This window comes from Vombatus ursinus, unplaced genomic scaffold, assembly GCF_900497805.2.
Source record: "Vombatus ursinus unplaced genomic scaffold, bare-nosed wombat genome assembly UNPS02014778.1, whole genome shotgun sequence".
NCBI lineage: Eukaryota > Metazoa > Chordata > Mammalia > Diprotodontia > Vombatidae > Vombatus > Vombatus ursinus.
In genome coordinates, this window is record NW_020954556.1 from 7106394 (window position 1) to 7122762 (window position 16369).

Genomic DNA, 16369 nt, shown 5'->3' on the forward strand with positions numbered 1-16369 from the left:
AGTTTTCTAATAGTTTATGAATTTTGTTAATCTTTTAAAAACAGCTCTTAGAAATTCATTCCATAGTTTTTCTTTTCAAGTCTCTCTATTTCTTATTTAATTTCTAAAAATTCTTCTCTTACACCTATTTTAGAGTTGGTAATGTATTTATTTTCTAGTTTCTTTAATTGCATATTCAGTTTATCCTGTCTTTTTCCAGTTTGTTAATATAAGTTTTCAGTGGTATAAATTTTCCTCTAAGGACCACTTTAATCATGTGTCCCATGAGTTTTCACATTTTGTCTCATTATTATTATTATCATAAATATATTGTTTCTTTGATTTGTTCATTGAGTCACTTATTATTCAGAATGTCTTTATTTAGTATCCATTTGGGTCTATGTTTTTTATTCACTACTATTTTTATTTCATTATGGTATATAAAAGATGTGTTTATTATTTCTGCCCTTTAACTTTAAAAATATTAATTCCTTTGTTCTCTAGTGCATGCTATTATAAGTGCACTGTGGAACACTAAGAATATGTGCATCCTTTAATGTTCCCCTTCGTAAGTTGGTCAAATCTAATTATTTCCAACAATCTATTCAGATTTATATTTTCTTTCTTGTTTATTTTTCTAGTGGATATCTCTAGCTCTGAATGTGGAATATTCAAGTCTCCCATTATTATAGTATTAGTTTGGATGTTTTCTTGGATTTCACCTAGTTGTTCTTTTGTGAACCTTGATGCTGTCAAATGTTGCATAGACACATATACACACATGTGCGCATGTGCACACACACATAATATGTTTTTCACTGATTGTGTTGCCTTTAAGCAAATGAAGTTTCTTTGTTCATCTCTCTCTACACTAGAAAATTTTATTATTGCCTGACTATAAATCATAATTAAAACTTCTGATTTTTCTAGTAATCTGATGCACAATGAATTTTGTTTAATTCCCTTGTTTTCAACCAATGTGCATCTATTCAGGGTTTTTAAGCTCTTTTGCATATCATGGACCTTCTGGCGATCTAATGAAGGCTATAGACACCTTCCTAGCAAAATGATTATTTTTAATACATAAAATAAAATTCCAAGGCATTATAAAGGAAACCAATTATATTGAAATGTGGTTATCCAAATATTTTCAACACAAACACATTTATTGATCCCAAGTTAAGAATTTGTTTTCTATATGCTTCTTGTATGCAGAAAATTGTTGGGAATCTTAAAATACATTAGTCCATTTTCATTCTTTTTATTAGGAATATTAGCTTATGTACATTTAGAGTTATAATTATTAAATTTGTTTTTTCCCATTAAATACAAGTGTGTGAAAAAGTATATGCTTATGATTATCTTCAAACTTCTAATTGTTTTTCTTGATTAATGAAAATAATCTTTAATTCTTATCTGTCTTGTGCTAGTCCAAGAATTTCACTTTTATTTGTACAATCTGGATGTGTATCACCATCCCTCTTAATTATTTTTTGGCATAGCGCATAATGAGATGGCTTCAAAAGGGGATATTTAGTGAGGCAGCTAGGTGGTGCAGTGGATAGAACACCGGTCCTGGAGTCAGGAGGACCTGAGTTCAAAATTGGCCTCAGACACATAATACTCACTAACTGTGTGACTCTGAGCAAGTCACTTAACCTCAATTTCCTCACCAAAAAACAAAAATAAAAAAACAGAGATTTAAGTCCTGCCTGTAACATATAAGAGATGTGTGATCCTGGGCATATCACTTAATCTCTCATATTCTAGGCAACTCTTTATGACTATAAGTTGCACAGATAGTGCGACCTTTATAGGAAGAGGGAATTTCTCCACTTAGAAGTTACTTATACCAGTGGAATCCCTTATCCATTCTCTATTCCTAATTTACTTTCTTCCTCCTCTCTAAAGTCAAAATTTAGTCTCTGAAATTTGTTTTGTTTATACTGATTAGATCCCAATCATCTCCCTTCTCCTTACCTTGACTAATTCCCATGTTCCTTGAGTTCATATTTATTGTTGCTATGTGATATAAAGGATGGAGCACTGGGTTTGGAATCGGGAAGACCTCAGTTCAAAATCTACTTTAGATGCTAGCTGTGTCACCTTAGGCAAGTCACTTAATCTTTTCCCACTTCAATTTCCACACTTGTAAAATAATGATAATAATATCACTTTATCTCCCAGAATTGTTTTAAGGATCAGATAAGATATACACATAAAGTGATTTGCAAATCTTAAGGTGCTATATTAATGTTAGCTATCATCATCATCGTCATCATCATCGCCATCACCATCAGTATTCTCTTTTGTTCACTTTATCCTTTGCTTTCCCTTTCCCTTAAGAGTCTTAGCATCTAACCACCTCTTGCACATCATTAATTCTTTCATATTAGTGACATTAATATGTCACATCCCTTTCAAGAAGTGTTTTCATTGCATCACTTTTGTTATTCCTTTACCCTTCAAGGATATTCTAAAATAGGGATGTTAATTCTCAATGGATGCAGTAAGGGATAGTTAGAAGTGCTTTATAAACTTAATCTCAAGGATCCCATCTCCTTCTTTGTCTTACCATTCTTTTCTTGTCCTTTTTGATTCCATGCCCCACCCCCTTGCATCTATGACCCTCTATTCAACTCTCTCCAAGTAAGACCCCTATACTAATCACTTCTTCCCACCTGAGTAGTTCTGAACACCACAACCCTGTCTTGGAGAAGCTGATCTCTTGAAGTCCAATACCACCCTACCTTTTCATAGCAGAGCTGGTTGTGAGATCCTTTTCTCAGCCCCTTCCATTCTCTTTAGGATTTCTTAGGGATGTCGACATCTTTCTGTTGAGGACACCCACATTCCACCTCTCTCTCTCTATGATCTGCCCCTAAGAATTCTATCCTTGCTCTCCCATCACCCTAAAGGCTAGAAGAGAAATGGAAAGTCTGTCATCCAAAAGACACTTTCCACCACTACTATGAAGATATGGAAGTTCCAGGGATGTGAATCATTGCATACATTTTCAAATTTTGAGGAATCTGCTGATTTTTTTTCCTGAGTTTTTGATTCCTTTTTCTCTTGTTCCTCTTTTTACTTTCATTTAAAATGTTCTTTGTTATATGATATGGCTTCCTGGGAGGGGGAAAGGAGAGAGATACAGAAGGAAATTTAGATGGCATAAAAACAAAAGGGAAAAATAAAATGTATTTATTTTTAGAAAGAAAATATCTCATCCCTTATCCTTATGAGGCTTGACAGGTCCTTTTCTGAATCCCTCAATTATTTTTATATGTACCCTTCTCTGTCCATGGTCCCATATTCTATATTTGTGTAGTCTGTTCTCTGTCCATGGTCCCATATTCTATATTTGTGTAGTCTGTTCTCTGTCCATGGTCCCATATTCTATATTTGTGTAGTCACCATGCCCCTCATTGGTTCTATCTTTTTCACTCTGTTTTGGACTGGGTGTCTCTTTGTCTCTTTCTGTAGAGCATGGCTTCTTAACCTGGAACTCCATGAACTTAAAAAATATTTTCATAATTACATTTCAATATAATTGGCTTCCATTGGAGGAATCTTATGTATTTTATTTCACGCTTTTAGAAACATTATTTTGAGAAGGGGTCCATAGGCTTCACTAGCTTGTCAAAGGGATCCAGGGCACAAAAATGTTGAGAATCCCTGCTCTATATTGTGCTCTATTAGTTACTCCACCATCACGTGTAAGGAAATATGCAGATGAAAGGAATAGACTTAAAAACACTCACTACTTATGGTGCCTGAGGTCCTAGACTTATCTCCCACTCTCCCAGTTACTTTAGACTGAAGTAAGGAAGTCTGGCAATTACAAAGCACTTTAAAGTTAAGCACCTTAACATCATTATGTCAGTTGATTCTCACAACAACTCTATGAAGTAGGAACTACAGGTATTATCATCATCACTCTTGTTTCCTAGATGAGAAAATTGAGGTCCTGAGAAGATAAGTGCCTCTTAGAGGCAATTAGGTGGTACAGTGGTTAGATGGCTAGGCCTGGAGTTAGGAAGACCTGAGGGTGAATCTTGCCCTTAGTCTCTTAACTAGCTAGGGAATCCTGACCAAGTCACTTAACTTCTATCTGTCTCAGTTTCCTCATCTATAGAGTGGGGATAACAATACCACCTACCTCTCACAGTTGTTGCAACAATCAAATGAGTTATTTGTAGAGCTCTTTGCAACCTTAAAACACTATATAAATGTAACTATGATTATCATTTTGAAATGACAAACCCAGGCTCCTTTGAGAGGTTGTGACATATTTAGGGTCCTCTTGTGGTTAAGTGATATACTGAGGGTCTTGTAAGAGGTTAAGTGACATATCTAGGGAACTTTGAGAGATTGAGTGACATATCTACGGTCACACAGCTAGCAAATATCAGAGGTGGGATTTGAATGCCAGGTATCTCTGGTTCTAAGTTCAAAGCTCTTTACATGCCACTGTGCTATTTTTAATGAAAACAGCACTCTTCTTGTATGGCTCAACCACATTTCCAAAAAAAATCATAGATCTGAGGCTGGAAGGAACCTCAGAGGTCATTTTGCCCAATCACCTCATTTGACCATTGAGGAAACCAAGGTTCAGAGAAATTAAATGGTTCACCTATGGTCACTCAGTTAGTGGTGGCTGCAGTCACTTAATTTCTGTGGCTCCAGCCTTAGGCATGACACAATCTTCTTTTCACCCACTTCTCCTCCAGATGAATTGAGTACCTCCCACCCTTTGTGACCGAATAGGACACACAAAACCTCAGCAATCTGTCTTTTCTGTCATAAGACACATTCACCAGACATTATGTGAGCCTTCTCCTTCCCTGACCCTCCCCATTCTCTGCCAAACATGACCTAAAAAATGACAGGATTGAGTAGATCTAATTAAGTTTCCATAACACAAGGTCTCTGCTTGGGCTGGTATTTCTATTATCTGGCCGAGGTAGGATTGCTGTTTTCTTTCCAACCTGTCACTGATATAAATGAGTTCTTAATTCCTCCCTTTGTGAAGAACAGGTTATCACACTCATATTCATTAAGTTACTTTAGGGCCCTGCAGCAGGGTTTAATGGTAGTTTAAATTATCAGTCTGCCTCTCCAGTCCTCATTGTGGATGGAATGTGTGATCTTGGGAAGGTAATGAATTTCCTTTGACCATTAAGATTCTCCAGGATTTGGGGTGTGTATGTGAGTTAGAGAAAGGGGGGGGGAAAGAGAGCACACAAAGGGGATATGGGGGTTAACATAAATCCAAAAATCTCCCTCTGGACCTGGGTAATTTGACTAATAACTGAGGTGCTTTAATAGAAGACCTGATTCTTAGTTATGTCCCCTTGAGATCTTTTCTTCATTTATTCACTCATGCATTGGAACATAGGATTTATAGCTGAAAAGGAGCTTAGAGAATTTCTAGTCTTCCACATTCATTTATAGGGGTTCTCAATTTGGGGTCTGTGAACCTCCTAAAATTAAAATAAAAAAACAATATTTTGGTAACTGTATTTCAATATAATTGATTTCCTTTGTAATCCTATGTATTTTATTTTATGCATTTAAAAATATTCTGAGAAAGGACCATAGGCTCCACCAGACTGTTAGAGGGTACTATGACACAAAAAAGGCTAAGAATCCTTGAATAATGGAGATGAAGCAACTGAGATTCAGGAGGAGGAAATACACAATATCACAGTGAAAACAAATGTTCAGTATATATTTTATACATGTACTGATCATACAAACACAGAAAAGTTCCCTACCTTTAAGGTGTTTATATTCTATCCCAGTTATGTGCTACATATTCTACACTGCTGGGATTTGAACCCAGGTACTCTGATGCCAATGCCAGGGTGCTTTCCACTATGCTTGCTGTATCTATTATACTTGTCATGAGTACAGGGTGTCCTGAAAGTCTTAGTGCAGGTATGAAAGATGTTAAAGCTAAAAACTGAACAAAGAATTTTGGGATACTATATATTTATTTGATGCCTCTTAGGATAAAGAGCTATAGAATTCTAGAACTGGAAAGGATCTCAGAATGCACTTAGTCTAAGTCTTCTCATAAGCATAAATTTGCAATTTCCCTGACATGAGGTCATCCAGATAACACTTAGACACCTCCAGTGACATGGAACTCACCACTTACTGAGGCAATCTGTTTTACTTTTTGCGTCTTTCTTCCTGGGAAGACATTTTTCCTTCTATTAATCTGAAATCTGCTTCTATCACTTACATGCATTCCAAGTGCCACTTCCTCCATCAAGTCTTCTGGTATCGAACCCAAACTGAAAGTGTTCTTTCCCTCCTGTCATTTTCCTAGAATACTTTGTCTAGATCTCTCCTTGTCCCCATCATACCCTTTCTTGTGGTTTAATTTTTTATGTGCACATCATATCTCTCATATACAGGGTTTAAGCTTTGATAAGCATGAAGACTTTTGAGGCTCTGTCTATGTCTCTCTGTCTCTGTCTATCTGTCTTTCTCTATTTTTTTTTGTTTCTATGCATGGTCATTTTTTAATTGTATCTGACTCTTTGTGACCCCATGTCATTTGCTTTTCCATCTCATTTTACAAATGATGAAACTGAAGCAAACAGTTGCTTGCCCAGGGTCACACAGCAAGAAAGTGTCTGAGGCTGGATTTGAACTCATGAAAATGAGTCCTCCTGACTCCAGGCTCATGGTCTATCCACTGTGCCACCTTTCTGACCTTTGTGTCTATTTACATACATACATACATACATCATACATACATACACACATATGTATATATCTTGGTATATATATACATATATATACACATATATGTGTGTGTTTCTTGGTGTTTGAGTGTATATACAAATATGTCTGTATATACATCTCTCTATGTATGTGTGTGTGTGTGTGTGTATATATATATATATGTGTATATATATATATGTGTGTATATATATATATATATTTTTTTTTTTCTTGCTAGAATTAAACTCCTTGAGGCAGGGGACTGTGTTTCTTCTTTCTTTGTAGCTCCAGCACCCAGTAAAATACCTGGAGCACAGCAGATACCTAATAAATGCTGGGATGATTGGTTGTTTGAAGATAATCCAAGTCTAGGAATTCTACTATAACTCCACAGTCCAAAATCTACTCATTATATTTTTGATGTGAAGCCTTATTAAAAGAAGCCATACAAAGCTAATTCTATTGGTTCTTAGAACTGCATATGTTCATCTGTTCCTGTCATAAAGTGGGCATCTCGAGGGCACATCTATCTTGAATGGCACCTGCATGAGCTTTAGGCTTCAGCCTGTGCCAATGACTCAACATCAATGAGCCCAAAATATCCCTTCTCCATTGTATTAAATTTCACAGCAGAGTTTCTCTGGCCAATTATGCAGCTGCCATAATCTTCTCGATACAAAACATTTACCATCATAGCCATAGGCCATTCAAGGGACAGAGACTGATTCTGGCACCAGAGAACTGTACTTGACTCCCCTCTGAAGCAGAATCTTATCGGTGCCTGTCAGAAATAGCAAAACTTAAAATGCAAACGGCAGCCAGAGAGTTATCAGCACCAAATGTCGTGAATGTTACATCCCTGCTAATAGCGTTTTTAAAATTAAAGTTACACTGTTGAAATTTTTCTGTGCACTATTAACAAGTCACATGGAAAAGTAATATAGACATTTGATTAAGAACAATTAGGTTTTTACAACTTATGTGAGTGGAAGGATCCCCGCAAGCTGTTGGAAGACAGGAGGCTAGGGCATAGAGGGCTGGGAATCATACATTGATCATTGTCAATGCACTGCAGATAAATCCAAATTGAAAGTCTTGGCAAACTGAAATTGGTGACTTCAGCCCTGGAGTAGAAATCAGGAAAATAGGTTCTAGGAACTGGGCTCTACCTAGTTTTAGCTCTGCTAAAAGTAGTACCTGTGTGACCTTGAGCAAGTTATTTTTCAAAAAGTATTTATTAAACACTCCAAGCTACTATGCCAGACTCTTGGTAGGCAAAGTTCTCATCTTTTTTTTTTTGGTAAGAAAAAGATAGTCTTGACTTCAAAGAGCTTACATTCTACTGCAAGATAGAGTTTGACTAGATGGCCTCTCAGCTTCCTTCTACCTTGAAAAAGCAATCCATGAGGGCTGATAGATCTCCCAAAGAACTAATTTATTATTTCTAAGATAATAGGGAAAGACCTCTCTTGGTCTTTCCAGCTGAGCACTGATCCAACATGATTTAATATCAGTCATGGCTGGGGGCTCCCACAGGGACTGGTTAGACTTAAGAGGGTGTCTTTGGATTTCTTTTAAGTAAAATAAAATGGAACTCCAGGAAGTGTCACTGTGATGTGCTGATAGGAACATTTTTGTCTTAATCTACTTGCAGTTTTTAAGATCCTTGTACTTGCCAGGGGAACTCCTGTTAATATACCCAACGCTTAGCAATTTGGCTGATGCCAAGGATCTGGCAGGGCCCACCAATGTGGTGGTGGATGCCAAGAGATAGCACCCCAATTAGGAAAGCCATTAATACCTGATCAGCATTACTATAAATTTAATTTAATTTGGGGCTATAGAATTCTTGCTGCTCTCAGACAGACGCAGTGGCCCTAGATGGTCGAACACAACTGACAAGAAAGTGACTCAGATCAGTCTGGATTCTGTTGTTGTTAACTATTTTTATTGGGTGCATCCAGGCAGGAACAGCCTCATCACCATCAGTAATACAAGAAGGGATTCTGGTTGTTAAGATGTAGAATACACAAGAAACTGGGATGAGGCAACCAAGGGAGATGGTGGAATCTTTAGCTCTACGTGCTCTTTGGAGTTTCTGTCTAGAGGCAGGGTAAGGTAAAGAATGACTCCTTTGGGTCTATTTCAGCCTTGGGATTTTATGATGCTGTAAAGCTGACTTCCTTACCACTAATATGCCAAAAAACCAGGTACACAGTGTTCTTAAGGCAGAACATATCAGAGATAAGAGAAATCCACATAACATTCTTTCAAACAATCAGATGACTTAAGAACGATGACATACAATGTGACTTTCTCCTGGTTTCTTTTGGTCATGTAGATAGTCTCTTCCTTATCTTGGATGTAATTATGAGGAGGACCCCTTACCCATTAAGGCTCATATATCACATTTATTCTTCTTTGCTGTAGGTGGCAGCCAGCATAGTTATGTATACCTAATGTAAAAGCCTAGGTAGTTAATGAGCTCTCCATCTCTGAACATTTTTAAGTGGAGTTTCCTGATTTTGTTGGGGATATTGTAGGAGAGATTCTTGCTACAGGTACTGATTGGACAAAGTGACCTTTGGGTCCCTTCAAAGTCTATGATTCTGTGTTTATAGGTGGATAAGAGATTAAGGAGGAAAAAAGTAGTGAATGAGAGAAAGTTTCCCCAAGTATGGAGGTTGGGGGATAAATCAGGAAGCAAAGAGGAAATAGAACTGAGTTGGTCAAAGCCAGCTCACTGTGAAAATGGAGGAGGAGCCAGCAAGTAACTGGAGCAGGGACTTAGCAGAATCTTGAAAGGAAAATTGATCTAAGAATAGGAAACCAATGGGGTTGTTGGACTCAGAATCTTGGTAGAATTATGGCTAGAGAAGGTCATGCTACCCAAATAACTGGGAGGAGAGTATAGTGTTGTGGAATGTGCACTGAATTTGGAACCAAAGGACCAGAGTTTGATTTGGCTCTGTTGCTTACTACCTTTGTGACTTCAGGCCAGTCATATAACTTCCCTGGGCCTCAGTTTGCTTATTTGTAGAAAGAGGGGGTTGGGCTAGATTATATCATACAGTTTTTTAGATCCTATGATCATATGAACAATAATCAGAACTGATGTTTTTGGTTTCTCTGGGAATAGAGAGGAGAAGAGAGAAAGGAAGAAGGAGGGGCAGGGAGAGAAGGAAAAAAGAAGGAGGAAGTGGAAAGGGAAGGAGGGAGGGAGGGAGGGAGAAAAACAGGGAGGAAGGGAGGCAGACAAAGGGGGAGAGACAGACAGATAAGCAAGGACAGAGAGAACCAACTAGCATGCAGCTCAAGCTTGACGTAGTAGCAGAAGAATTGAAACTGGGAGAAGAAACAAGATTACTTGGGAAGCAGAGTGTGAGAAAGACTTAGCCTGGTAAGGACCAAATCCAGGGGACTGAAATGATAGAATATAGATTATGGGAGGTCCCCAAGATTTGTCTTCTAAGCAAAAATATCTTCAAATCAAGCAAAAAATGTCTGCAGTTACACTTCATACTTATAAGTTGTTGACCTGATACATTGGCACAGTAGATAGAGCACTGGACCTGGAGTCAGGAAGACCTGGAGTCAGGAAGACCTGGAGTCAGGAAGACCTGAATTCAAAACCAGCCTCAGACATTTATGGACTGTGTGACCCTAGGCAAATCACTTGACTTCTGTCAGACTCAGCTTCCTTAGCACCTACCTCCCAAGTAGGTTGTGAAGATAAAATGAGATAACGTTTGTAAAGCACTTTGTAAACATTAAAGCACTATAGAAATGCTGTTATTGTTGTTATTATTATTATCATTATAAAAATCTTAAAGAAGCTCTTTCAACTCTAAACAAATAGGTCTCAGGGGCATGTACCCAATGACTCACACCCTTTTCTGGATAATCATCTGTGTCCTTTCCTCTAACTATGGATATCTCCCAAAGGTCTGCTCTGCATTTTCCTATTTTCTCTAGTTACACCTGCTCTCTTGCTGATCTCATCAGTTCTCAGGGGGTTCAATTATTATCTCTGTGCAGATGGCTCAGATCTATATATTAAAGCCTACTTTTTGTTCTGAGTTTCAGCCCCTCTTCACCAAATTCTGCTTGGACATTTCTGAATGGATATTCCATAGGCATCTCAAACTCAGCATGTCCAGAACAGAACTCATTAACCTCCCTGACAAATCCACCTGTCTTCCTAACTTCTCTATTTATATTGAGGGCACTGCTATCCTTTTGGTTGCCCAGGTTTCCAACTTTGGATTCATTCTCTCCTCTTTCACATACCACATAATCTCTCAGTTATCAAGTCTTAGTTCTAGCACTGTAATATTTCTCCATTTATCCCCAACTCTCTCCTTACACAGTCACTACCATAATTCAAATCTTCATCACCTCTTGCCTGGACCATGGCAACAGCCTTCTAATTGGCCTTCCTTCCTCTAGTCCAGGGAGGGGCAACCTGTGGCCTCAAGGCTGCAGGTTCTCCACCACTGCTCTAGTCTCTCTCTTCTCTAATTCAACTTCCACACAGCCACTAAACTGATATTCCCAAAGCAATGTTCTGACCATGGCACTCTCATGTACAAAACATTCAGTAGCTTCTTGTTATTTCTAGGATCAAATATAAACTCCACTGTTTGGCATTTACAATCCTCCAAAGCTGACTCCAATTGCCCTTCCAGGCTTGTTCCACATTGCTTCATTTCATCTACTCTATGCTCTGACTCAATAGTTATTCAAGTGTGGTTACTTGAGACCTGATTCGGTTATTCAAGTGGACCCCTAGGAGTCCCTGAGACCATTTCCAAGGACCTGGGAGGTCAAAGCTGTTTTCATAATAATATTAATACATTATTTGTCTAGTAAAATTCTCTTTCCTTTTCCTACTATGTATCTGTGTGAGGCTAGGTTTTCTTCATATACTTTTACCAAAATAACATTTTGTAACAGATTAAATGCAAAAGCAGGCATGAAAATCCATCTGTCTTTTATGAAGCCAGACAATAAAGAGATACAAAAAAGTAAAATAGTGCCATTCTTCTCATTAAATTATTTTTGCTTTGGAAAATATAATTATTTTTCATAAAATATGTTATTTATGTTAACATGTAATAGGTTTATTATTGTTATTTAAAATTAATAAATAAAAAGTATGAAATTTATGTTTTAATTTCTAATACAATAAATGTTGATAGCTACTAGGGGTGTTCTAAAGTCAACTTACACTGACTCACAAGATCTAGTTGTTAAATTTGAGCATTTCTACCTCTGAAATCAGTGAATGCTATAAATAAGGGCTTTTTTGGTTGTTTTGTGGATTATCTAGATTTAAGAAAGTGATGGATGGAGCAAACGTTCATTCTCCTTCAGCACTTAGCACAGTGCCTGACACATCCTAGGCAAATAATAAACATTTATTGACTGACTAGTTAGGAAATACATGTTGAATGAATACTCTTCTGTGGAGGTGAAGGGAAAAGAGAAAGACCCAGAGGAAACTCTCTCCACACCTTTGTTTTTCTAGCTGTGTGACCTTGGCTAAGCTATTTGAATTCTATTCGCTTTAAAAGACTCCCTATGATTTTCCTTTTACAGAGGGATTGTGATCTAAACTGAGGAGTTGAACACAATGTCAAAACCACAGATTCTTTGGGTATTTGGTGTCATGTTTTTTCCTTTAATAATATCAGCTAATTTGTTGTTGTTATTTAGTAGTGTCCAACTCTTTGTGACCCCATTTGGGATTTTCTTGGCAAAGATATTGAAGTAGTTTGTCATTTCTTTCTCATTTTATGAATGAGGACACTGAGGCAAACAGGGTTAAGTGACTTGCCCAGGGTCACACAGCTAGTAAGTGTCAGAGGCCAGATTTGAAGTCAGATCTTCCCGACTCCAGGCCCAGCACTCTATCTACTACAGCACTTAGCTGCCACAATGCTAGCTAATGGCTAGTATTTAATACCTCTTTAAGGTTTGAAAAGTGTTTTTTTTATGAATATTATCTCACTTATACCATTATACCATACTTTTCTGCTAGGCTAATATAATCTTTTTAAATATTAAATTTTATTTTTTTTCAATTGACAAGAATTTGCTTTTTCCCTTCCCATACTGAGAAAGAAAAGCATACTTCTTGTTACAACCATCTGTAGCAAAACAAAATAAATTGCTACATTGGTCATATTAAAAAAAAGTCTCAGTCTGAACTCAGTCCACACCTTCCTGTCAGGAGGTGGGTAGCATGCTTCATTTTGAGTCTCTTGGATTTGGAGTTGGTCATTATATTGATCAGAGTTCCTATACCTTTCAAAATTGTTTGTCTTTCCTATATTGTTGTTATTGTATTTATTGCTTTCCTGGTTCTGTTCACTTCACTCTGTATCGGGTTCATACAAGTCTTCCCAGATTTTTCTGAAACCATTCCCTTGATCATTTCTTACAGCACAATAGTATTCTATCATTCATATGCCATAACTGGTACTTCCAGTTTTCAACTGATGGACACTCCTTCAGTTTATAGTTCTTTGCCAGTACAAAATGAGCTGCTACAAATATTTTTCTACAGAAAAGATGGCATCTTATAGATCATCAAATTTGATCTTTTACTGATCAGAAATGTCATCTGAAATGCTGCTGAATTATCATCTAGACTATTGTTTGAACTCTTCTAGTAATGTCTAGTATTGTCCATCATATTAATATACTCTTAAAATTTTACCATATCAATCTGGAGAAAGGAAAATGAGAAAGATTTGAAGTGTGGTCTAAATAACCTTATGACAAGACTAATCAAAAGGGAAAAGGTACTTATATTGCAGATCAGGAGACTGAGATATGAAAAGTAATGACTAAACTAGGAAAGAGTTTTGAACTTGGTGATTTTTTTTCCCCAATAGAGCTTATTTGCTCTTTTGAATTTGCTGGTTTGCTGTAAACTCACTATGGAGTTTCTCTCTTTCTCCTCATCTTCAATCTCCCCTACCTACTATGTGCTGCTTTTTTCCAGGTGTCTGGGAATATTCTCAGGTATTGCCATATCTTTAAAAAAAACCAACTTCACTTGACCTTGCATATCCACAAACTATTGCCCTGTTTCTTTGACCCTTTTTCTCTACGAAATTCTTAGAAAGAACTGTACATACTCATGGCCTCTATTTCCTCATCACCCACTTGCAATCTGGTTTCTGACCCCACCTATGTACTGAAAATTCCCTCTGTCTTAAAAGTTGCCAATGATCTATTAAATGCCAGATCAACTGGCTTTTTCTAGCTTGCCTGCAGCTTTCCAGACTATTTACCACTCTTTCCTCCTGGGTCATCTCTCTTCTTTTGGCTCCTGTGAAACTATTCTTAACTGTCTCTCCTATCTATCTCACTTTTCCTTCCTCTTTTGCTCCATAAGTATCCATTTTTCATTCCTTTAGCACAGAAGGAGGTCCTCTTCTTTTTTCTCTCTACACTTTTTCTCTTTGTGCTCTCATCTGTTCTTTGGGTTCTTTTATGCAGAGGACTACCAAACCTATATATCTAGTCCTCCTCTGTTTCCTGAATTCCCTTTCTGCATCATTACCACATGCTGGACAGTTCCACCTGGATAGTCCATTGGTACCTCCAATTCAGTATGTTTAAAACTGAATGAACTTATCATCTTCCTCCCTTAACCTGACTTGTCTTTAATTTTCCCCTTTTCTGCTGAGGGCACTATCATCCTCCCAGTCATCCAGTGTTGTGACCTCAGAATCATCTCTGGTTCTTTTCTCTCCCTCACCTCTCACATCTAATTAAATGCAAAGTTTTCTTGATTCTATCTCCACAGAATCATTGCTATGCGTCACGTTCCATCTATTCAAATAGTCACCATCTTTGTTCAGACTCTTCTTACCTCCAACTTGGACCATCATAATAACCTCTTTTTAAAATGATCGTTTTGTTTTGAAATAACAAACTCTTCTCCACAAACATGTAAATAAGTGTCCTTGAAAGGTACTTTCCTTGAACACAGTTTATCTATTACTAGTAGAAGGGGAATGGTGTCCTTTAACTTTGATGGCATATACTACTACTACTATTACTACAACTACTGACTTTTATAATTGGCCAGATTATATTTTCCCTCCAAGTTGACTTTCTTTACATGATTACAACCTTTGTGAATTCTACTGGCTTTGTTTTCTTTACTCTGTGTCACTTCATCTAGGTCTTCCCCATTTCTCTGAATTGTGCCATTTCTTATGATGTGGTAGTATTCCATTTCAATCACATGTGATAATTTGTTCAATATGTGTTTATTCAATATAAATTGAGCATATATTTTGCTTCCAGCTTTTGTCATTAAAAAGAATGTTTTTGTGAACTTTTTTGTATATGTAGGTCTTTTCTTGCTATCAATAACCTTTCTAAGAAATAGTCCCATTATTAGAATCTCTGAGTCAAAGAATATGAACAGTTTAGTAACATTTCTTGCATAATTCTAAATTTTTTTCTAGAAAGGAGGATTAATGTAAAGTTCCACCAGTAGTAAATTACAGTACCTGTCTGCTCACATTCCCTGCAATAAAGTTTTTTCCATCTGTTACCATCTGGGTGATTATGAGCCAATACCTCAGGGTTGTTTTTTTCATTTCTCTGATTACTATTCATTTTGAATGTTTTCTCAGGTGATTGTAAATAGTTTATATTTTTTCTTCTGAAAGGGAGCAGCTAGGTGGCATGGTGGATAGAGTGCCAGGCTTGTAGTCAGAAAGATTCAACTTTGTGAGTTCAAATCTGGCCTCAGACACATACAGGCTGTGTGACCCTAGGCAAGTCACTTAACCCCATTTGTTTCAGTTTTCTCACCTGTATAATGAGCTGGAGAGGGAAATGGCAAACCACTACAGTATCTTTGTCATTAAAACTCCAAATAGGGTCACAAAGAGGTGGACATGACTAAAAAAAAAAACTCAAATTCTTCTGAAAAAAATAAAATTATTCATATACTTTGACCACTTGTCTATCAATGTGATAGGATCTGGACTGTTTTTCTAGCCTCCTTACCTATGGCTGTCAAAATAATCTTCCTAAGACACAGATCTGACCATGCCACTTACCTCCCCACTACCCTCTCCCCCTTAAAAAAATCTTTCAATGGCTCTCTGTTACTTCTAGAATAAAATCCAGATACTTCCTCCTAGCCCTTCACAGTCTGCCTCTAGCATACTCTTCCAGCTTAATTTGCTGCCTCCCCCCATAGTCCTCTATGTTGTTGCCAGACTAGACCTCTAATTGTTTCTACAACTCTACAATCCATTTTCAGACTCCATAATTCACACAATCTTCCCCCTCCATGCTTGGCATGTATGTATTCTTTTCTCATTTCTGTCTTTCAGATACTTTTTTCCTTCAAAGCCCCTTTTAGGTATGAAGTCTGCCCTCATCCTGCCAAGTGTTAATGCTCTCTCCTTCCTCAAAGATCATTGGGTACTTTGTTGCTCCCTTTGGTCACAGTTATGTTGCCTTATATCACAGTTATTTGTGTATATGTTTCACAGCTTGATAGGGATAAACATTCTGAGATGACAAGGACTGTTTCCCTCTCTCTCCCCTTGTATCCCCAGAGCTTTGTGCATAATGGGAACTTAATAGATGTTTATTGAATTGAATTGAA